We start from the raw sequence: 23,121 nt of genomic DNA, 5'->3' as shown, positions 1-23,121 counted from the left end.
CCCTCACCACCTCATGCAGAGATCATTGCTGTGGCTGCTGAGGGTCTGCCTACCTCAAGTCTCCATCTTCCAGTCAGCCACCAAAGGGATTTTCCTAAAGCACACACAGTCTGACCATGGCAGCCCCCTACTCAATAAACTCCTGTGGCTCCCTCTGGCCTCCAGGAGCAAATACAAAACCCTCTGCTGAGTATTCAAAGCCCTCCAAAACCCTCCCCCTTCTACCTTCCAGGTGTCTCCTCCCTCCCCATATACCCTAACCCGGTAACCCCAGCCTCCTGGTTGTTCCACCAAGATGCTCAGTTCCTCCCTCTAGCCACTGTGTCTGGCTGCTGCCCATGCCTGGAACACTGCCTCCCCATCCCTACCTAATGGCTTCTCTGGCTTCTTATAAGTCCCAACTAAAATCCCACGTTGCCCAGGAAACAGTCCCCAGTCCCTCTTAGCTCCAGAGCCTTCACTCTGTGAATTGTCTCCCATTTATCCTGCCCAGAGCTTGCTTTGCATGGACCTGTTTATGTATTATCTCCCTTGATTGCACTGTGACCTTCCCAAGGGCAGGGACTGTCTCGACTGAGCCCAGTGCTTGGCACAGGAGGTCCTTGTGGCATGACTCGGGCCCACGGAGCCCCTCCACTTCTCTTGTGTACCCTGGGGAGGAAGGCCTTTCATTCTTCAAGGATGGGATGTGGGCAGGGGATAGAGGAGCCCTGAGATGTAACTTTGAAGAGGTGACTGCACCTTCCGGGGAGCACCTGGAGTAAGGACTGCTGCCATTTCCATTGAGCAAAGCTGAGTGATCTCATTGGAGCCTCAGACCCAGCCCTTCCAGGAGGTCTTGAAGGTGCCCCCATCTTACAGATGAGGAGACTGAGGTTCTAAGAGGGAGCAAACGTCGCCCACACCTGAAAGGGACCTTAGACAGCTGCCCCTCTCAGAGACCATTCTGTCCCACACAAAATGGCGATCTCCCCTTGTACCCGATCTCACACAGAGAAGAAGCAGATGCCCAGACTGAGGGCATTTCCCTTATTCCTAAGATTATTTTCTTCTAACACTTCTTGTTTCTCTTAGGTTGCCTGCTAGGGCAGTGAAAGGGCATCCCTGAGCTCCACCGGCCACAGCTGGATTTCTGTCCAGGCCCTTCAGCAGGCCAGTGGCCTAGATGGGGGGTTTCTTTCATGAGGTCCTAAGGGCTCATCCAAGCAGTATGCAGAAAGGCCTTGCCTCATCTGTCACTGGCATGGGAGCTCAGGGCTGATTTGGGGACAAACTGGCAGCAGAACCAAACATGAATGATCTCAGCCTTTCTAGAGCTCAGTTTATCTACCCACAAAATGGGGGTGATGTGAGGTTCTGTCTATGAAGCCCTCATTGGAATACACTAACCCAAGAATTAATAGAAATTCAAACTTTCAGGTCAGTCCCTGGCCAGAGGTTAAAAAATACCAAGTACAAAATAGATACAGGGCATATTAGTCACTAAGTCTATCAACAAACAGTTATTAAACTCCTACCTGGTTCCAGGCTCTGTGCTAAGCACTGGAGATAGAATTAGAAAAAAAAAAGCCCCTGCCCTCCACCAAAGGGGGAAGATACCACAGCCCAGGAAGCTGAAGGGTGGGATGGAGAGGGCCACCAGAGGGTGCCAGGCTCAGGGAGAGGATATTTGTGGAGCTGACACTTAGCAGAGCCAATGGTAGGCAATAAATTCTTACTATTTTTATTACAATAGGAACAGTTGCTGTTACTATCACAGAATGATCCACTAATCACTACTGCTGTCCATCACCCCCACTTTTTGGTAGCCACTCTCCCGGGTGCCAGCCTGTCCTCCAGCCTCCTACAGGGGAGGACCACAAGAGGCAGGCAGAGGCAGACAGGCACCGACCACCGGCTCGCTCCTTTGGTTCATCCACTACCTCCCAGAAAAATGACACCTGGGAGAGAGTGTCCTGATCTTGAGAGCAGGAGGGAGGGGGGGACCTTCCTCTGCCCACCCTTCCCTGGCATCATGCCCAGGCATGATGGTGTCTGAGATCCGGGAGCCCCTTCTGTTCTCAGTTACAGCCCCTGCCCCTTTCTGCTGTCCAGGGACAGTATGACATGCATGGGGCCAGGGAGAAGGTTACCTACCCCACTCCCAGATGCCTCTGCAGTAGGCCCACTGAGCCCCATTCTCAGGCAGAGGAAAACCCTTCAGTTCCAGAAGCAGGGAGAGCCATCAGTGGGGGCACCTGGTATTTGAAACAAAATACATGCATACCATTGTTCAGATTTTGTTCACAAAGAAGCTCCTGGCAAGGCAGGGGGTCAGGAACACCTGAGTGAAGTTCTGTCTCTGACCTTTACAAGCTGTCCTATCTTACATGAAGGAGCTGAGACCTGCTGGTCCTCCCTCTCAGGGTTGTTAACAAAGCTTCCAAGAGCTCATGTCTCATAGGAAATTCTTGGAAGTGACTGCTCCCGAATCCTCAGCTCTGCCAGAGCCTTGAAGAGAGCAGCTGTGGTCAGACGGGGACACTAGGGCCCCTTCAGCCTCCAGGCTGTTGTCCACTGCTCTGGGATCTGAGCTTGGCCAGAGCTCTGTGGGTGGTGGGGCCGGGACTGCCTGGGAGGGGTGCTGGGTGCACACCAGCTTTTCCCCAGCTTCTATACTTGGAAAATCTCAGCAAGAAATGTTGGCAGATGCTAGTGCATGGTTTCTGTGGCTCTGTCTCTCTCTCTGTCTCTCTCTCTTTATGTCTCTGATGAGGTATGGGCTCAATGATGAGGTATGGGCTCTGGGAGCCCCCTCGAGCTCTCGTTTAGTCCTTGAAGTACAAGCTCTAGGAACCACCCTTGAACTCTGATTAAATCGTCCCATTTGATTAGGCATTTGCATAAGCCCAAACCTCATTACTAGACATCCTACCTTTGAGCCTCTCAGAATATCAGTTCACCCTTGAACTGGCCTAGCCCACCATTGTCTGTAGTCTCCAGGTAACCTCCAGCAACTTCCCACACTTAATCACTCATTGACCTCATTAACTCCTGAAGACCCTCCCCAAACTCCTCCTCTAGACCACCCCTAGATTCCTCCCACAACCTTCTGTATATAAGACCCCATCTTTTTTTTTTTTTTGGTCTTTATTAATTTGTTTACTTTTAGTTTACAAGATTCATTACCACAATTCCTTGAGTTTCAAATTTTCTCTCCCTCCCCCCTCCCCTCCCCACCATGGCGGCATACAATCAAGTATAGTTTCTGCAAATACTTTCACATTAGGCATTAGTCAGGTTATAAAGAAGGATTGTATCAGATGGAATGAACAATGGGAAAGAGGAAACAAAACCAAACAAGAAAAAGAAAAAGGGCTGGTATTTTGCTTCAATCTGGGTTCAAACTCAGTTCTTTCTCTGGATGTAAACATCTCTCTCCACCATGAGTCTTTTGGGGTTGACTTATGACTCTGGATTGCGGAGAAGAGTCCAGTCTATCAAAGTTGGTCGTCAAACATACGTTGTGTCTGTAATTGTGTACAGATTTCTCCTGGCTCTACTCTTCTCACTCAGCATCAGTTCATATAATCCTCTCCAGGTAAATATGAAGTCCATCTGCTTCTTGTTTCTTATAGCACAATAGTATTCCATAACATGTATATACCACAACTTGTTCAGCCATTCCCCAATTGATGGGCACCCCCTTAATTTCCAATTCTTTGCCACCACAAAAAGAGCTGCTATAAATATTTTTGTATATATGGGTCTTCCTCCCACTTCTATGATCTCTTTGGGATACAACCCTAGGAGTGGTATTGCTGGGTCAAAGGGTATGAAATTATTTATAGCCCTTTGGGCATAATTCCAGATTGCTTTCCAGAAAGGTTGGATCAGTTCACAATCCCACCAGCAATGCATTAGTGTTCCAATTTGCTCACATCCTCTGCAGCATTTGTCATTTTCCTGTTTTGTCATCTTAGCCAATCTGACAGGTGAGATGTGGTAGCTCAGAGTTGTTTTGATTTGCATTTCTCTAATCAACAGTGATTTAGAGCATTATAAGACCCCATCTTGTCTCCATGTTTGTGAGAGCTCCATAGAATGACCTAGCACAGACTTACTATATGTCTAATGCAAGCTTTTAACAAACTTTACTTTTCTTTGGCTGAAAAAAAAGAGAAGACTGTTATAGGAATGTAAATTTTTAAGATCTTCCCTGCCCCTAGGTTAAGTGCCCCTGGAGCCTGTGGTGGGAGGCTTGTTTTTCAGGAGATATTTTGTGATTGGGCAGTGGGTCAAGAGGGTTGTAACAACATTCTCTGAGACAGGAGAAGGCTGATGTGAGGAGGTTGTTTTGGGGCTCACTTTGAGAAGTGTTGTGTGATTTGACTAGAGGAGACTCTCGGCAGCTGTTGAGAGCCCCCCGACTTTGAAAAACCCAGATGTTGATGCTTCCCTCTCTGGTAACTGACTAGATATGGATGTAATGGTCAAGACAGTTGGAGGCCTGTCTGCTTGATATGTTTTTCTGTTTATACTCTGAAGTTCAGGGTGCTGACTTTTTCCCCTGAACAAGGTAAATGATATATTTGATTGATTAAAGCAAGATTATTAACCCATTTTGAGTTGCTTTCCTTTAGAAAAGCAGATCTAAGAACCTGTGTTGGCAGCCACCCTGGGGACGCTGGGGTGCTTGCTGCTGCACACCCCTCCACTCTGTCCTTGCTTCTCTCTTACCCCTTTTTTCTCTACATTTCTTGCCCCTCTCTCTCCCTCTGCCTCTCTTCCTCTCTCTTTCTGTCTGTCTGTCTGTCTCTCTCTCCCTCTCTCTGTCTCTCTGTCTTTCTCTCTCCCTCTGCCTCTCTTCCTCTCTCTTTCTGTCTCTGTATTTCTGTCTGTCTCTCTGTCTCTACTCTCTGTGTCTGTCTCTGTCTTCTCTCTAACTCTGCTTCTGTCCTTTGTCTCTCAAATTCTATCTTTTTCTCTATGTCTCTATTCCCTGTATGTCTGTGTCTGTCTCTGTCACTTTCTTTCCATCTCTCTTTCTGTCTCCCGTCTCTGTAGTTCTGTCTCCCTGTCTCTGTCTCCTCCCCCCAACTCTTGAGTCACTATCATTCTCTCCATCTCACTCTGTCTCTGTCTCTTTTTCTCTGTCTCTGTCTTTATGTCTCTACTCCCTGTGTGTGAATGTGTATTTGTCCCTCTCTCTCCCCCCCCCCCCATCTCTTGTACACCAGGTTGAAGTTGCCTTGTGCTGGCAGTCTAGACAGCACTCTAACTCCCCTCTCCCAGAGGGCTGTACCCAGGGAAGTTTTTTGATCTGTCTTTTCATTCTGGCACCTTTGTAACTTGGAGACCCCAGGAGGGCTATGGAGCCCAGGGCTGGGCTCGGGCTTCCTTCCAGCTGGTGCCACAAGGGGGCGCCTTTGCCTCAGGGATCTCTAGTAGCGCAGCCCTTCATTCACCCCCTAGTGAAGATGACGCTGGGGCCAGAATCAGAGCATGGAGGGAGACCTCCCAGAAGCATGGAGACTGAGAGCTGAAGGGGGCCTCAGCCTCCAGTGCAGTCTGTCCATTCTCTGCCTAAGGAGGGTCAGGCAGCCTTGACTTGAATATCTCCAGGGGAGCTCACCAGCTTCCCAGACAGGACATTCTATATCTCTCCATGCTGCCTCTTGCCAACCTTTGCCTCTCAAAATGCTCCATCTGCCCTCTGAGGGCAAACCCCACAAACTGCTCTGTGTGTTCATTGTGGAATGGTATTGCAGGGCAAGGGGTCAGGCCTGGGACAGAGAGCTTGCTCTCCTCCCCCTCCCCAGTAATGGTCAGAAGTGATCCCTAGGCAGCAGTGGGGAACTGCGGCTTGAGGGCACAGGTGGGCATCCCTCTGACTGAGCCCACGTTTTACCGAACAAATCCTTGTATTGAGGGCATTTGTTCTGTAAAGTTTGGATTCAGTCAAAGGCTCTGTAAGCAGTGTCTGGGGTGGGGGATTGGGCACAGTGCACAGAGTAGGGGGAGTATGTTCCATTCAGCCTCAAACATTCCCTGAGTGCTGCCCATGTCCTGGGTGCCTACCCGCCAGGCGTTAAGGACTGAATGAGAGGATGCGTAAAGCACTTAGCAGGGACTGGCACACAGTAGAAATCACATAAGTGTTTATTCCCTTCCCTCTCCTTTCTCTAAATGTCCCCAGGACCTCCAGCTGAGGCTCAGGTGGCAAGGGCTCCAGTCTCCCTTCTGGTTCACTCTCCAGTCTGTCAAGTTCCCCCCTAAAATGTGGCCACCAGAACTGAGGCCAAGACTCCAGACCCGAGACTGACTTAATGGAGAGATGGGAGCTGATGGCCTGGGATGTAGCTCAGGAGCTTTCTAAAAGGTACAAGTGTGTGCCATTCTGCCACGCAGGGCAGGCCACACAGGGCAGGGCAGGACCACATCCACCTGAAAATGGCTCCAACCAGGGCAAGGAGAGGGCCATGGGCGGTGGGCATAATCCCTGACAAAGTGTTGTCATCTCACTATGATCACTGGACTGGCAGGGCCTTGAGCCATTTTGAGATTACTCTGGTTAACAGTGATGGCAGGTGCAGTCAGCTTGGGAAGATGCCCTGAGAAAACACAGGAGGGTTATTAAGGGACCAAAGGAGGCAGCCTCATATGGAGGCATGTTCTAAAGAGAGTCCAATTGAGGACCCACATTTGTCCCCAGTGTACATTCATGAAGGGACAGCATGGGGTCCCAAGCCTCAGAGCTGTCCTCAATGCCTTGCCCTGTCTGACCCAGCCTTCCCTCTTGGGCCTCCTCAGTGTCTCTCAGAATGGCTCCCTTCTCTGGGATCATAGGGCCACCTGCCTAGTCCAGGCTCATGGCCTCAGGCCTGGAGCATTCCAGGACCTTCCTGTTTGGACTCACAATTACCAGTCTCTCCCCTCTCTGACCCATTCTTTGACCCACCATAGAAACAGAAGCTCTTTCCCATGTCCAGGATCTGTGGGGGGGTGTTGAGGCTGGGCTTGTCATCAAGGGCATGTGAGGAGTGAGATGGCAGGACTGGGAGCCCATGCAGCCTCTGACTTCGTCCCATTCATCCCAGATGCTCAGAAGACTAGCTTCAGCAGATAGGAGGACTTTAAGGAAATAAATCCCAAATTGGAATCCTGCCTCCCCCACACTCCCATTTGCCCACAATTGTTCCCTGAAGGGCAGATGAACAGGAACTTCTGCCTCCCTCTCCCCGGGCACTCATGGAAAAGCAAACAGAGCCCTGTGCCAGGTGCCAGGGGGCATTCCCAACCCTGAGCTTAACCCTTTCCATGCTGAACATTCAACCACTGCCCTCGGAACCGGCTCTGCTCCTGAAGACAACAGGGTCCCTGTGAAGAGCCCAGCAGCAAGAGACAAGAGATGTCTCTGCAGGACTTGCTCGCGTGGGGAGACCCCAGCATTTCTAGAAGCTTTTCTCAGCAATTTCTCACTTTGTGGGACCTTTTAGAGAGCAAGTTCAGTCCAGTGGTGAGGCCTGAGGCCAGACAGAAGGGAGGAGAAGACAATGAGTGGGAAGGGGGAAGAAGGCACTGGAGCCGATGACCAAAGGCAAGACAACTCTGCAGGTACAGACATCAGACAAACTGCAGCCTGGTGTGCAAAGGCCACAGAAAGAGAGATTGAGGGAGATTGAGAGAAAGAAGAGAAGCTGGCTCAGGACAGAGCTGAGGGGACATCTGCACCCAGGGACCAGGAGATGGGCCATGATCCAGTCCCAGAGACTGAACAGGAGGAATTCTAGCCACAGGAGAACTGAGTCAGAGCAGAGACACAGGAACCAAGCCATCTCCAAGACAACTATGCTCAGACACGTGGCCACCAGCTGATTCAATGCTTTCGCCCAAGCGACTTAAGGACCCTCAAAGGCCAGAGTTCTGAATCTAGGGTCCACTTCTGGGAGTCTGTGAACTTGGATAGGAAAAAATGATCTCTTCATTGGAACAGATATGGCTTCTTTCATGATTATGCCTTTTATGTTACTCATGTACAATCATGATCCTGAGAAGGGGCTCTCAGGAGGTCAATCAAAGAAGCCCTGCTCTGGGGCACAGGATCACCCATCCACAAGCAGGGGTGCCCAGCGGGCACCGAGGGGGGGAGGGTTGCAACCAAGCAAAGGAGAGTTTTGCTGTTTTCTTATGCGCTATTCTGATCCTCAGTCTCGGTCTTACATACCTCTGTGCTGAGCCAATCAGACATGGGCAAGTGGCTTCTAGCCAGTTAGATACATACATGTGGGCTCTGGCCAATCAGATGCTGAGAAGAACTGTATATATTGAGAAAGCAGGTATTAAAGAAGCCAGCACTGAGAGAGCAACAGGCCCTCTGAGAGCAGAGGGGAGCCCCCTGAGAGCTGGGCGGAGCCATCTGAGAGCAGAGGGGAGCCCCCTGAGAGCTGGGCGGAGCCATCTGAGAGCAGAGGGGAGCCCCCTGAGAGCTGAGCGGAGACCTCTGATGGCAGAGACTTGCTGAAGGAGTTGTGGGGCAGAAACCCACCCATGGGAAGGAGGCTTAGCCTGAGCCCCTTTTGAGATCTGCTAAGTGAACTGAGCTGTCATTACAGAGCCTCTGGATTTTGGGAGTGAACTGAGATATGTAAAGCCAAGCTTTCCAGAGGACTACTGCTGTGAACAGCTTTTCAGAGTTCTGATTACACAGAACAGTGAATTCTCTATTTATTCAGTAACAACCTAAGACAAAACATTCATAGAAAACAAAGAACAGCATTCAGAATGTTAACTTCACAACTTATCACTAAAATGGCCACATCGTTTTCACCAAAGTGGTCATATAGCTTTAATCAAAAGATGACATTCATTTAGTAAGTCCTTCAAGTAATAAATCCTTAATTCAGTCACCCTTAAGGAGGCAAGCCTCCTTAATTGACACAAAGTACAAGGTCAAAGTCATCCACCCATGAGGTGAAATCAAGTTACAATATCATCAGTCACAACTAAGTACCCTCTTAAGGGAGAGTGGAAAGTACAAAGGCCATCCACCCCTGGGTCACAAATAAGTTACAATCTCATCAGTCAGCATGAAATACCCAAGGAGAGGTCTTTTCAGCTTGACTCGAGGCAGGCTCTCAGCCTCCATGGTTCCTCTTCCACGGTCCCAGCTCCTGCCCGAATCTAACCAACTGCCCCTGAGTCCAAAGGCAGACAGCTCCCAGCTCCTTGTCCAGCTCTCCATGCAGTTCCTGTTCCATGCTGAAGTTCACAGTGTCTAGTCCACCTCAAGTCCTTATTCAAATACCAAGTCCCAGAACCAGAAAGCCAAAGTCATTACGGTGGCCACGGAGCTGGCACACATGGTTAATGCAGTGAACACCCGCGTTCCCAAGCCTTCACACCAGAACAGGATCCCTCCTCTCTCCCTCACAGCAGCCCCTCAGCAGAAGTTCCCAGAAGAAAAGTCTCAGCAGAAGCTCCAGAAGAAACTCCGCCACCACAAGCTCTGTTCTCAAAATCAAAATCACTTTCTCCAGCCTGGGGCTCCCCTCCTCAGGCTCCACGAAGTTCTGACTCTCCAGCTGGTGCTTTTCTTTATATAAGGTCCTCCCCGTTCCAGCCCCTTCCTGGTACATCAGGAAGTCCATCCCACGGTGGCATTCACGAGCTCTGGGTCTTAATACTTGACACAATGTGAGCTTGGAACTTGGAACAACCTGTTAGCTTGCCAATACAAGGGAATCTTCAAATTCCATCACTATTAAATGATAGGAGATGTGCAGTGGTGTGCATGTCAGTATTATTGTTGCCCTATTAAGTTTTGTTTTCACAGAGGCAGAAGCTGGAGCCTGCTGTTGGACAGGAGCAGGGAGAGCTTGGAGTTGGAGCGGAGAGCTGCCTACATGTGAATCCAGGGGAGAGTAGGGAGTGGTCAGTCCACAGAGGAAGAGTCCAAGGGACTTGGACTTGCAAAGTCATTCTAGAGTTCAGATGAAAGAGGACTTTTTTGGACACTTAGTATTGATTCAGGAGATTGTTCTTACAGCAACCTGAGGGAGTAGATGTTGTGGCATTTTCTGCTACCCCTTAAGGATGCATCATAGTTGCTAGGGAAGACCCTAGCCTGCGATCACATGATTGTGTAAATAAATATTTTGGGGAATGCTACTGAATACAATGATATATACGCTATGAACCATATGACATACTGAGTGTTATAATATATGTATTATATATATTTATATTTTATATATTGAATGATGTGTTTTGTTTAAGGATGTTGATATGAATGTTATACTTTATTGAACAATGTTTAGTTCTGAATAAATAGACACTTCATTACACTATGTGATTAGACCCTTAAAATATTCACAGCAGCACTCCTCAGGTGTGCTGCTGTGACTGGCATTAACTACAGGACCCAGGAGCTCTGCTCAGCCTCTATGACTCTGGAACAGCAGCAGCTTCAGTCACCTGGGCCCCATATCCAGGAGGAAGGCAGCCCTGGAGGCCCTCTGGCAGCCTCACTGGTTCTGTCTGTCTCTTACCACCCAAAATTTATCTGTCATGTCTCCCCACACGATCACATAGAACAACAATTCTCATCTTGGCCATAGCCAACGGAGGCTGCGTGTTGTAAATATGCAAATTCGCCTCTGCCCTGCCTGCGGAGCAGGATGGACCTCACTATAGGCCAGCCTTGGGGAAGGGTTGTTAGTTAATTTCTGAGCCCTGAGGGGACTGCCCTCAGCCCCTACACTGCTCATTTCCCTGTACTTCTGTTGACTTTGGTGGTGTGATGGGTCAAACACAACTGTGGGCTATTGGGATGCCAGCATCACGAATCCTTTCCTGTCCCTTCCTTCACCCTGGTGGGGGCAGAGGGAGAGCTCAGTTTGCAATAGCCTGAGCCAAAAAGGTGGTGTCTTTCAGACTACAAAGCACCGATTATTTAGCCAGAGAAAGCCAAGCATTGGGCACTGGGAAGGCAAAGTCTCCAGACAAAATTCTCCTGCTGGGATAGAGCAGATCAGTTCTGCTTTAAAGGGTAAATACTGGAAAGAAAAAGAAATACCCTGAATACAAGAGAAAGAGGATAGAATGGGACAAGGCACCAAATAAGCATTGACAGGTGTCCCATTTCAAACATTTTGTGCACGTAACTTTTAACAAGAGAACAAAAAACTTAAACACGCTTAAAACCAATTTCTCCACATTTAATAGGTCCATGAAAGTATTAGCCATTCCCCTCTGTATCCCTTTCCTTTCTCCTTTCTTGTTGGTTCCTTTACTCAAATGAGGAATTTCCTTTTCATATGGCCATAAACAGTCAGTCACAGCCAATAAATATTAAGCACCTACTATGTGCGCAGGCACTGTGCTAAGCTCTGGGAATACAAATATGAAAAAGAAAGACAGTCGTTGCCCTCAAGAATCCTACAACCTAATAGGGAAAGACAGCACAGAAAAGGAAGCCTCAAAGCGATGGGGGGTGGGAGGAGGGTAGCTCTCCACGTTGCCTTCCAGTCGGGGGGGTCCCAGGGCCAGACCAGTCAGGGGGTCCCAGGCCAGAAGGAGCCAATGCCACGTGACTTTTCAGGGTGACAAAGCTCCTGGGGTCGAGATGGAGATGCCAACCGGAACACATATGGCAGGTGGGAAACGTGTTTCTGATTCCATTGCATAGATTTCCAAGTGTATTTATTTTCATCATGTTTAAGATTTTAACATGTAATATAATAGTTTTCAGTTATACAGCTGCTCACCAATTAGTGAACAAACATCAAGCGTTCTTTCAGTTCTTTGCAATTCAGCATAATATTAGTTTTCCATTAACTATATATCTCTTCATTTATGACAATACTCGGGGTCTGTCCCCATTCATGTGATTATTGGATCAAAGAGGGGTGACTTTTCTGTAGCTCACACTGTGGTGTACAGTCCCAAAGATTCTGCAGATGGACCACACTACCAGCAATGGGTAAAAGCCTTTTTCTAGGGGGCTGCCCCCCCCCAGAACCAAGTTGGGTCATTTTTCATTAATTCTGCAATGTCTTTGACTAGGAAACTTCAAAGTTTGTCACTTCTCTGATCACTAGTGAACTTCAATCCTGAGTTCTCTCACTCTCTCAGTTCCTTCTTAGGTATTCTGTATCTCCTTATCTATAGTCATACTCAGGTCCCCTCCCCCTTAAAAGGAAGTTTCTGGATTGCAAACACTGCTTGTCTTGGGATATCTACTGTTTACCTGAGTGCTTAAGAAAACACTGGCACCCAGCGGAATTGTTGAACATGGGTCCCCCCTTTCCCTTGCCCTTTTGTAAATTGTTAGCTCATCTCCTTGAGTGTTTCCCTAGTGGTGTCTGGGTGTGGCCTTCAAGGTTGGCCTCAGTTCCTTAGAAGCCACTGAGACTCCATTGATTTCTAAGCTCCAGCCTCTGGCTCTGGATTTGCAACAACAGCATTTCCCAATTTGCTGTTTTCTTTTGGGTTGGGCTACTTCCGTAGTGTCTTGGCTTCACTTCATTCTTTGTTGAGCTCCCCAAAGCTCCATTTGGGATTCTAGATGAAGGCTGGACAAATGTGCTTGGCTTGTTGACGACTGGATTTGGCAAGGTAGGGCCAGATTTGAGGTTTCACTGACCTAGAGTTCTTGAACCAGGCTGCTCTCTCTCCCAAGGCAGGCTGGCAGCTCCTGGTCTTAAAGAGTTGCCACAATATGCCCAAGGTGGGTGGGATTTGAATCTGGATATTCCTGGCTTTCTAACTCACTCTACTCTTCTACATGGATTCGTCTTGGAAGTAGATTCCATTTCCTGTCCTTACTTTAAAATGTCAGATAAATTTAAACAATCACAATTGTCTTTTTTCCCTTCTAGTTTCTAGTTTTTTTTCCCCTTCTAGTTTCCCCCTTCTCCCTCTCCCAGCTGTCTACAAGTGACAACAGTTCATCCTTAGAGAGCTCCTGCCCTGCTCTGTCACACTGTCATACTGACCTTTTCTCTCAAACATACCTGGAATTTCATGCCATCACCTGGGAGCCCACCCTACCTCCTTGGCTGAGAGTAGGAGGCATTGGGGTCCTCCTTCTAACAAATTTTTCCATGTCTAGTTTCTATTGCTTCATTCTCTGTCTCTTTCTCTTTCCCTCCCAGGCCACAATCATCTGGAAACCAGAATGTGTTTGTGGCAAGTTCCAGGAAATCTTGCACCAGAGCTTTGCTGAGGCTGTTTCCACATTTGATTCTTTGCCTTTGGAAGCCCAGGTAATGGTGTTGGATTTCCAGTAACCAACCATCACCACATCTCTGGGAGTGCAGTCTAATGGGAAGAACACTGAGTGTGGAGACAGCCCAGAAGGGGAGACATGGCCACACTGGCTCTGCGACAGGGACAGCAAGGTCATTGCCATTCCATAACCAATCTCATTACCGGCAATATTATTTCTGAATGTGTGTGCTTTCTTTCCCCTTGTAACGGAACTCAAGGCAATGTGCTCTTGGGGTCTAGAGAAGAGGGAGGTGAAGGAAAAGAGGAGGCTGGGAGAGGGCCCGAATGAGGGAGGATAAAAACTCTCCTCCCACCCCCTGAATTCAGCTGCCTTTCCTCCACTGATATTTCCTGTGGGCTCTCTAGATGGTGTTTCTATACACGGCTCTTTGCTTGCCATCTCCCCCATCAGAGTGGGAGCTCCCCAAGGTCAGGGACTGGCCTTTGTCTTTCTTTGTATTCCCAGCACTCAGCACAGGGTCCAATGCCTAGCATCCAGCAGGTGTTTATTATAAATGTTTATTTGGCTAACTGACAGACACTGAATGGATCTAATACTACTGCACTGTAAGAAACAAAGCCATGAACTGGTGCAAAATGAAGCAAGAACAGCCAAGGAAACAATCAACACAGTGCTCACAACAATCATAAAACTTCCAAAGGGGGGCGGCAGGTAGCACAGCGAGTAAGAGCACCGGCTCCAGTGTCGGGATGACCTGGAGATCGAATCCCGGGCTCAGACACTTAGCACCCACCCAGAAACACCTGGCCGTGTAACCTTGAGCAAGTTACTTAACCCCCGATTGCTTAGGGACAGCCAGGTGTTTCAGCGAGTAAGAGCACTGGATCCAGTGTTGGTCGTGATGACCTGGATCAAATCCGGGCTCAGATACTCAGCACCACACCCAGAAATAACTGGTCGTGTAACCTTGAGCAAGTTACTTAACCCCGATTGCTTTAAAAAAAAAAACAAACTTCCAAAGGAAGGTTGCAGGATGACCCAAAGAAGCTTGGCCCCAAGCAAGAGGGTGAGAAGGCCCCTCTCCCCACTATTCTGGGGAGCCAAGGGGCCACACCTGTGGAATCGGTCGCTATTGGTGCTGTGGCTCATTGCTTTACGTCTTCGTGTTTTGTTTTGTTTTGTTTTGATTGAAAATTTTCTTTTATGAAATGGTTCTCTGAGAGGAAGAGGGACCCATGGCAGACTGTGGGGGATATAAAAACATAAGAAACCAACAAAAATGTAGTTCAAAGATTAAAGAACCTGGAATCCAAAGGTGTGCTGACAAATGCTTAACAACCAGCTCTTAGGAAAACAACTAAATACAAGACATTCTTTTCAGTTTTATCTGTATTATTATCATTACTCCATCACTTTCTTCAGCCTAGACAGTCAGCCAAACAAGAAATTCAGCCCTAATTTGAAGCATTTGTAGATTTATGTTCACACTGGAAATTTAATAGTTGGTTCCAGAGCTGGCTGCAGCATACACACGCACACACACACACACACACACACACACACACTCACATACACATTCACACACACACATACACTCACACATACTCATACACACATGCATATGTGTATGTGCATGCACACATGTGTGAGCATACATATACACACTCACAACACACACATGCATATAGACACACACAACTCTCTCACATACATGTGTATATGTATATATGCACACACGCACAACACACAATCACATACACATACGTGTCTATGTATACACACATACATACACACGTGCATACACATATGTATATATGTATACACACACCACAATTGAACCCACCGTTTTCTAGGAAAGTTTCCTGCCCCCGCAGCAAACAGTAGCCAAGAACAGGTTACAACCAGAAGGGATAACTAAGGGAGCCCAGCAGGGGGCAGTAGAGCCCATCTGTGGACAGCTATGGTGTCACCAGAGCCCACAGCATCACAACTGAGATGGGAACTGCCCCCCTTCCCCCGTCCCCTGGTTCCATATGGCTGCCTCCATGGGCTTTCTTGGGCACACACCTGTGCTTGCCCCCGATGGTCATGGGGAAACCTTCCCGGTCACTCAATTTGCTCTTATGTTTCATTAAATGAAGACCCTCAGCTTTGACTGAATGGTCCTTCCTGGGTGTCAGTGGGAGTCAGGAGCTGTCCCCGTACATGGGTGCTGACCATCCCAGGCTCAGCCCAGGCAGCTGCCAAAGGGCTGCAAACTGGGTTAGGGTTAGGGTTAGGCACTTGCCTCTACCACCAATAACATTGTCATCCCGTCTCCTTTATATACATCTTACTACTACACAGTAGTAGCGATCAACATTTCAATGACCTGTTAGACATAATTTACCATTCATCGATCGCTTTATAAACATCACTCAATTTGAGCCAGCCTGAAGTCTGTGTAGGCCAGCAGCATGGCCCCCATTGAACAGTGGCCCCAAGGTCCAGCCACTTGCCACAGGGGCCCAGCCCAGTGGTGGAGGCTGGAGGGGGAGGAGAGGGCTGCTGGGATGGAGGGGCTGCTTTCACAGAAGAACCTGGAAAGGAAGTGCTGACCCCTCAACCCTTCCTTGATTCTGCTTTCTCTTCTAAGGGGAAGAACCTTTGGTTCGGGAAGGGTGGAACAGAAATGTCTGGGAGAAAGGAAACCGAGGGTAAAAGAGGAGCAGGTGAGGGAGCACTTAGCTGTGCTCAGGGGACAGCAGCTCTACCTGGCCAAAGGGAAACAGGCCTTGCCCTCAAGGAGATGACTTTCAGCTGGGGAAGACAATGTGGACACAGGTAGGCACACAGAAATGAAAAAACGAAATAAAAACGTGGTCACTTAAGGGGAAGGTGAATCCTCAGACTGACTTTAAAGGAAGCTGGAGATTCAACAGTGGAGGCCAGGATGAAGGATTGATCATCTGGAAAGGACGGAGAGAGGGGAAGGGGGAGGGGGAGCAGGCAGCTCAAATTAGAGAAAGGAAATGAATGAATAATAAGGCTGGGAAGGTCAGTTAGGACCCAGGTGGTCTAATGGGGGAAGTTTATCTGAGCCTAGAGGTAATTGGGAGCCCCTAGAGGTTACTGATAAGGGACCTGAAATTTAGACAAGCTCCTTTAGCAGCTATGGAGAGGATGGAGTGAAGAGGAAAGAGAAAGGGAGGCTGTTACAATAAGAGGAAAGGCAGCAGCCTGAACTCAGGCGGTGACACAGAGGATTAGGGGAAAGGGCAGGAATTGGTCAGTTCTACGTGAGCTCAAGAACTCAGCCTCAGACACTTCCCAGCTGTGTGACCCTGGAAAGTCACTTAGCCCTGTTTGCTTCAGTCTCCTCATCTGTAAAAGGGGGTAATAATTGCATCTCCTTGGGCTGTTATGAGGACCAAATGAGATAACACTTTATAACACTCTGCAAATCTTAAAGCAGTAGAAAATGCTCTTATATGAACGGAGCATGTTATGGAAGTAGGGATGGCAATCATTTGGCTACTCCCTCAACATCTCAAGGAGAGTCAGTGAAGAGGGAAGAATGAGACTGAGCCCCCAACCCCTTGTTTGATCTTAGACAGTAAGAGAGAATCCAGAAGAGGATTTGGTTGGGAGGAGAGATAATGACTAGTCCTATTTGGGATGCGGTCCTCTAGGGAGTGGGTCAAGTAGGACCGGAGCCCACAGAAGAGTCTAGATGGAAGTTTGGATTTGGGCGTCCTCAGCTGAGAGACGGTAATGGAATCACCGAGAAAAAGGGCTTACATAGAGAAAAGAGACGAGGGCTCAGGATTGAGCCCTGGGACAATAATCAAGGGGAAAGGGGAAGGATAGGGATGGTGACTCAGCAGGGAATGATGAGGCAGCCAGGTGGGAGAAGAACCAGGAAGAGGCAGGACCCAAGAGGGGAAGGTCAAACATTTCAAAGAGGTCAAGGAGGATGGAGATAGAAAAAAGCCATCAGCTTTGACCTTGGAAGAAGGGTGGTTAAGAAATTAGGTCAGAAGCCAGACCTGTAAAGGGTAAGAAATGAGTTGGAGGGGAGGGAGTAGAGGTGACAAGTGTGCTGCTTTTCCTAGAAGCTGGACCACAAAAAAGACAAGAGACACCATACAGGATGCTGGCTTTAGGGGATGGTAGCATCTAATGTCAAGAACCCAGAAGCAGCTGGTCTGTGTGGAGAAATGGAAGCCAATACAGAGAGGAGGACTGGGGGTGATCTTCCAGAGAGGATGGCCTGCACAGGTTCAAAGGCAGCAGACAGGTGTCCAAGCCTGGATGATGGCAGGAAGAAGAGTCCCTTCTCTTCATCAGACACTGGGGTCTACATGATGGAGAATGGCACTGATGGACCATCTCTCTGGTCAGTTCAAAGATCCTGTCTCTAGCAATAACTCCTGAGGCGGCCCCAGGGGGGCCAACTATCCCTCCCTGCTACAGGGACAAGTTGACCTCTGCAGCCTGCATGCAAGAACAGGGACCATCTTATACTAGCAGAACCATCATGTACTGATTACTGATTCCCACAGTTACCATATGCAATCCAGAAATCCAGCCATAGGCTTGTCTTGTTACAGACCCCTTAGAAGCTGCCCCAGCCCCCCAAGGCCAGCCAGCAGTGAATAATGCTGGTGCCCAAGGTACAGAAGCTGTCTGTTCCTTCCCACCCACCCCACCTAATTAGTATGCTGCCACACAATTCACCATCTTTTCTATGTAAGCTTTTGCATCGTGTCCTCTTAGGCTGTTTAAGTTCCCTAAAGGAGCTCTCTCTGCTTATCCATATTAGCATTAATTATCAGCTTTTTGCCACCTGACTGGAAGACAACTCTGCCCTGTACCTTGGTATTTGGGGTCCCCTACACCTCTAAACCACATCAGCACCAAGGGGTTTGGAGATGCAGAGAAGTGCAGAACAAGATCTTGGAGAATGGCCCTTCTGAAGCCTTGTTCACACACCAATTCCCAGAGTCCCTTCCTATGAATGAATGAATGAATGAATGAATGAATGAATGAATGAATGAATGAAAAGAAGGATTTGTTATGCATTTATTGTATGCAAAGCACAAGGTTCAAGCAGAAAAGCCCCAGATACTCCTTGATTTCCAAGAGCTCACTTCTAATGGAGGAGACCAGGCAGACAGAAGGTTTCCGCTGTGAGTCAGATGTAGATGTCAGGGTCAGCTGGACGACGTCCTATCAGTGTCTGAGCTGAGCCATTTGACAGCCGGGCCAAGGACTCTGGGGGCCAGAACTTTCCTTCCTGGGTCTTCAGCAGCTGTGGCTGCAGCCCCTGCAGGATCCATGGGGCCCCAGGCTCCACCTCCATGGGGGTGGCTTCCTAGGAGGATACTGAGGGCCCTGGGCTGTCTCCATCAGGGTCTCAGGGCAGATGGGAGTCCTGGTGGGGCTGGGGGGCTGAGCTTCCTGGCACATGGCACCTCCCTCGGGGCTGCACTGCTCGGGGTTAGTGGCTCACCAAGACTCTCTTTTTAACTCCACGCTGACTTAGCGCTGTTATTGTTCAGTGGTTCTGTCCTGACCCTGTGGACCTTAGCAGTCAGATCTGCTGTCTGAGGGGTGACTTATAGGGAACCCCACCCCATTTACTACAGGGGGTGGGGGTGTACCCCCCCCTTACAGCAGTCACTCCACTGAATCTTGGACTTGGGAGGGGCTGTTCCTGTTTCTTCCTCCTCTTCCTCTCTGACAATAACCTCGGGGCTCCTTCAAGGACATCAGCAGAAGGGAGGGGAGGAAAGGATACCTGGCAAGTCCCGAAGGGCAGAGTTGACATTTCACAGAAGTAAGTTACTTTACAAGGATGAGGGCCTGAGGCTGGGACCTCAGGGGTTCCCTATGAAAATTCTATGTGCAGAAACTCCCAGGAGCCTTGACACTTAGCCCCTTCTCTAACTCAGTCTTCCAGAAAGGCCAAGGGTTAAGCAATCTCGCTAAGGTCACATGGCCAAAATGGATCTGCGGTAGGACCTGAGCTCATCTTTCCGGCTTGGACCATGGCCTCTGGCCATGATGCACCTCAGCCTCTTGGATTTTAGAAAACAGAATGAAAAATCTCCCTTTTCCCTGAGCTGATGGTTTAGGAGATAATTATACTGAAGTATTCACTCTATCCCACCCTCTTAGGACAGTCGGAAGGAGAAGTCCTGCCCCTGCGCATGCCAGTGCCCATCCTTTGGCAGACGAAAGCTGCTTCGCCCTCACTTAGTGAACCCCAATTCCCTAACCTCCTAGTCCTTCACAGAAGGGCTCTGGATTCTATTTTCACTTCTGAAAGGACAGGAAACATCCTTGCCTTTGCCCTTTGAGATCGACTGTGGAATTGCAGAACCTTTCCTTGTCCCTGTCCTGCAGACAAAGGAAACCTGAAGAAGGGGGCAGCTTAGGATGCCTTTGCTTCCCAGGGTGGTGAGACGCTCCTGTATGCACCACCAGCCTCTCACAGATCCGGAAATCTGGCCTGGACTCTGAAAACCAAGCACAAGTCTTTCCCATCTGGGAACGTTTCCTGCTTCTGCCAGGTTGTCAGGCCAGAGGAAAAAAACTGATTCTCATTCTGGCCCTAAGTGAGCAGCAGGTCCCCAGTGATGAGAGCCAGCTCATGGAGGAAAAACCAGCCCTCTGATGCTGAGGCTTCTTCACTGCCCTGCTAGGCAGCAGTCACAGCCCCAGCCCCTGAACTGCCCCTGCCCCTGCCCCTACCCGTGCTTGAGTCCTGATGAGTATCGGGGCTTGGGTGGAAGCACTACCCAGCTTCTCTCCCCTCTCCCCCTCCTCCCAGTGACTCTCCCACCCACTTTCCAAACAGCCTGAAAGTCTTGCCAAACTCTGCCCACCAGAACCTTTCCTGGTTTGGTTTGTTTCTCAAAGGCCATTTCCCTAGTTCACCTTGGGCAAGGACACTTCCTTCTGGCAAGTGTCCTTACTGGGAGACCAGAAGCGGTCACCACACCCACTTCAGGGAAAGCCATTGCCTACAATCACATGGGATTTTGGAAGTGAACCAAGGAAGGTGCTATGGACCTTTGGGGTTTTTTCCCTTTCCCCTCCTCATTCGCCTCTATCCCCAGGCGTGACTGTGTGGGGAGAGTAGGAACCCCGAAACCCCCTCACGAAGCAAAAACATCTCATGGCCAATGTCCATCAGCGTGACACTCTTCGCAGGCACACTCCTCCCCCTCTCTGTTTCTGACCTTTATTTGGGAACATTCGGAATCTGTTTTGCAGAACAAATCCTTATGAAGGGGATCTGCTCTTGAAGTTGGGATTCAGTCCAAGGGCCTCCCTTGAGGCCCTAGAGGGCCACAGGTAGCCTCGAGGCAGCAGGTTCCCCTCCCCTGGGGCTGTCTTATGGCTGGCTCAGAATGGTCCAAATGGTCGCACTTGACAAGCTGCTGTCCCTTCATGCTTTCAGGTCTGCTGACATCTAGGTCTAGAGTCTAGAGCCCCAGAGACCTCGGCTTAGCCCCAAATTGCTGAGCCTTTTTACAGTGGCTTATTCACCCAAAGCAAATGCCTATTGGGCAAAGGCAGGACTCCTGAACCCACTCCAGCCCCTCTCTACAATTGTTGTGCCATCCATCCTTGGAAGGAAGACTTTCACAGAAATGCAGGGACGACGCTGGTTAGCCAGTGTTACACATGAGAGGCGGGCTGCCCAGGTCATGGCTTTCTGATGCCTGGGCCAGACACGTTGAGGTGAAATGTAATGGGACAAATGTAAAGTATGGCTCAAAATACCAACGTCACAAGTACAAGATGCAAGTGGTGGCCAAACAGAAAACAAAACAAAAACCGCCTTGTCTCCCTGAGACTGATAGTATCTGTCCCAGAGCAGTTGAGAGAGCACAGGGCCTAGTCAGAAAGACCAGTCTGAGTTCAGATCCAGCCTCAGACGCTTCCTAGCTGGGTGACCCTGGGCATGTCACTTCCCCCTGTCTGCCTCAGTTTCCTCATCTGTCAAATGGGCTGGAGAAGGAAGTGGCAAATAATGCCAGTATTTCTGCCAAGAAAGCCCTGAATGGGGTTGCAGAGAGTCAGACGTGACTGAAAAATGACCTAAAAAGAAACCTCCACTTGGCAGCAAAATGAGAAAGCAAAGTCCTAAGAGGCGACTGTCGGGGCTCTCACTAAACTGTCCTGACAGGTCTTCCTGTATCTGGGGTTCCTTCTCCAGGGTCTGTGCCTTTGCCACTGCGAGCAGGAGCCCAATACTGACTAGAGGGCCGGCCCACCTGTCTGCCTCAGTTTCCTCAACTGTAAAATGGGAATCACAACAGCACCTACCTCCCAGGTTTGTTATGCTTGGCACAGAGTAAGCACTAAATAATTGTTTATCTCATTTCTGGGAATGGGCAGCCTGGGGTGGAAGTCGGGGAGGCACTCTACAGAGACTAGATGGTGCTGTCCCTCGATGCTGCAGGCAGGATGTCCAGTCAGGGATGTATTGGCCTGGACACCTCTGAGGCTCTGAAATTCTACACAGTCCAGGCTCCTCTGGTTGATAAGCAGGGCATCACCAGCGCTCCTGACACCCAGAACCCTTCAGTCTTACCCCAGGGCTCTTCCCAGTTCTCAGTGGAGAGCCCCAGAACCTTGGGCTTATACTGCGCTGGGACTAGGGGGAGGGGGCTGGGCTCCTCTGCCACGGCAGAGCAGGCCGATCTCCCAGGGAGGGAACAAGGCGTGACAGCCGTGTCACCCAGCTGTTCTGTTCAGCCCCGTGGCACTGCCCCACCCAGCGCGGGTGCTGCAGCGAACACCAGAGTCTGAGTCCCCCGGCTGGGGAAGAGGTCCCTCAAAGGCCCTAGGTTGAGTGATTCCTGTCGGACCAAAAGCACGGGGTGAATTCGGGTTTCTCCCTGCAATGGCTAGGGCCACAGGAAACTGAAATGGACACATTGTAACTAGGAGACTGCAAAAGGAAGAGCTCCTGGCCAGCTCCACCGGTCCAGCAGAGCTGCTCTGAATGCATGCGCAGAGTTGCAGGAACACCAGAAAATCGGGGGTCAGGTGACCCCAAAGGGCAAAGCCCCTCCCGGGGGGACGGCGCAGTCACTGTCCCCTTCTGCCGCAGCATTCACACCCAGAGCTCAGATCGGGCAGCGAGGTGGGGCGCCACACCGAGCCCGGGCCAGGAGGCAGGAAGCCTCCTCTTCCTGGGTTAGCTGGGTGAGCCTGGCCACGTCACTTCGCCCTGCCTGCCTCAGTTTCCTCACCTGTAAAAGGAGCCGGAGAGAGAAGCGGCAGAGCCCTCCGGGGTCCCTGCCAGGAGGGTCGGACCTGGGGGCTCCATGGCCCGGGGCCTCCCCCGCTGTGTGCCGGCGGTCACCTCCGGCTCGGTGCCGCCTGCCTCGGGAGCCTGGGCAGTGCCCGCTTACTGCGGTGGCTAATAAGTGCCCGTGGAATTCCACAGTCAGGCGGCTTCTCCCACGGGCGCCTCATCTCCAGGGGCCCGGGGGGGGACCCGCAGCCCCAAGCTCTCGAACTCTCCAGGCCGGGGTCGCCCTCCCGCGGCCTGGCCACAGCTCCGGCTGCCTGCTGCCCCACGGGGGGCGAGCGCCCTCCGAGGGGCAGGGCACACATAGGGTCGCCCCCACGGTCGTGCCGGCGCAGGCGCACTGGCGCCCCGGTCCGGCCTGAGCCTGAGCCCCGCCCCCCCACCCCCGCTCCCCCCCCCGCCCGCCCCCCCCCCGGGGACGGTCGCCCCCCCCCCCCCCCACCCCGGCCCGAGCTGCAGGGGCGGGGCGAGCACGGCTAGCGGCCCGCAGGCCCCGCCCCGAGGCGCAGCGGCCAATCGTCTTGCTCCGCGTCGCGCAGGCCCCGCCCCCCCGGCTCGCCCGCTGCGAGAAGGCCGAGCACCGGCCGCGGCG

This window comes from Petaurus breviceps, unplaced genomic scaffold, assembly GCF_028583685.1.
Source record: "Petaurus breviceps papuanus isolate PSGF00001 unplaced genomic scaffold, PetGlider_PUasm1.0 218, whole genome shotgun sequence".
In the NCBI taxonomy this organism is placed as follows: Eukaryota; Metazoa; Chordata; class Mammalia; order Diprotodontia; family Petauridae; genus Petaurus; species Petaurus breviceps.
Note: the sequence above shows the minus strand (reverse complement) of the source record.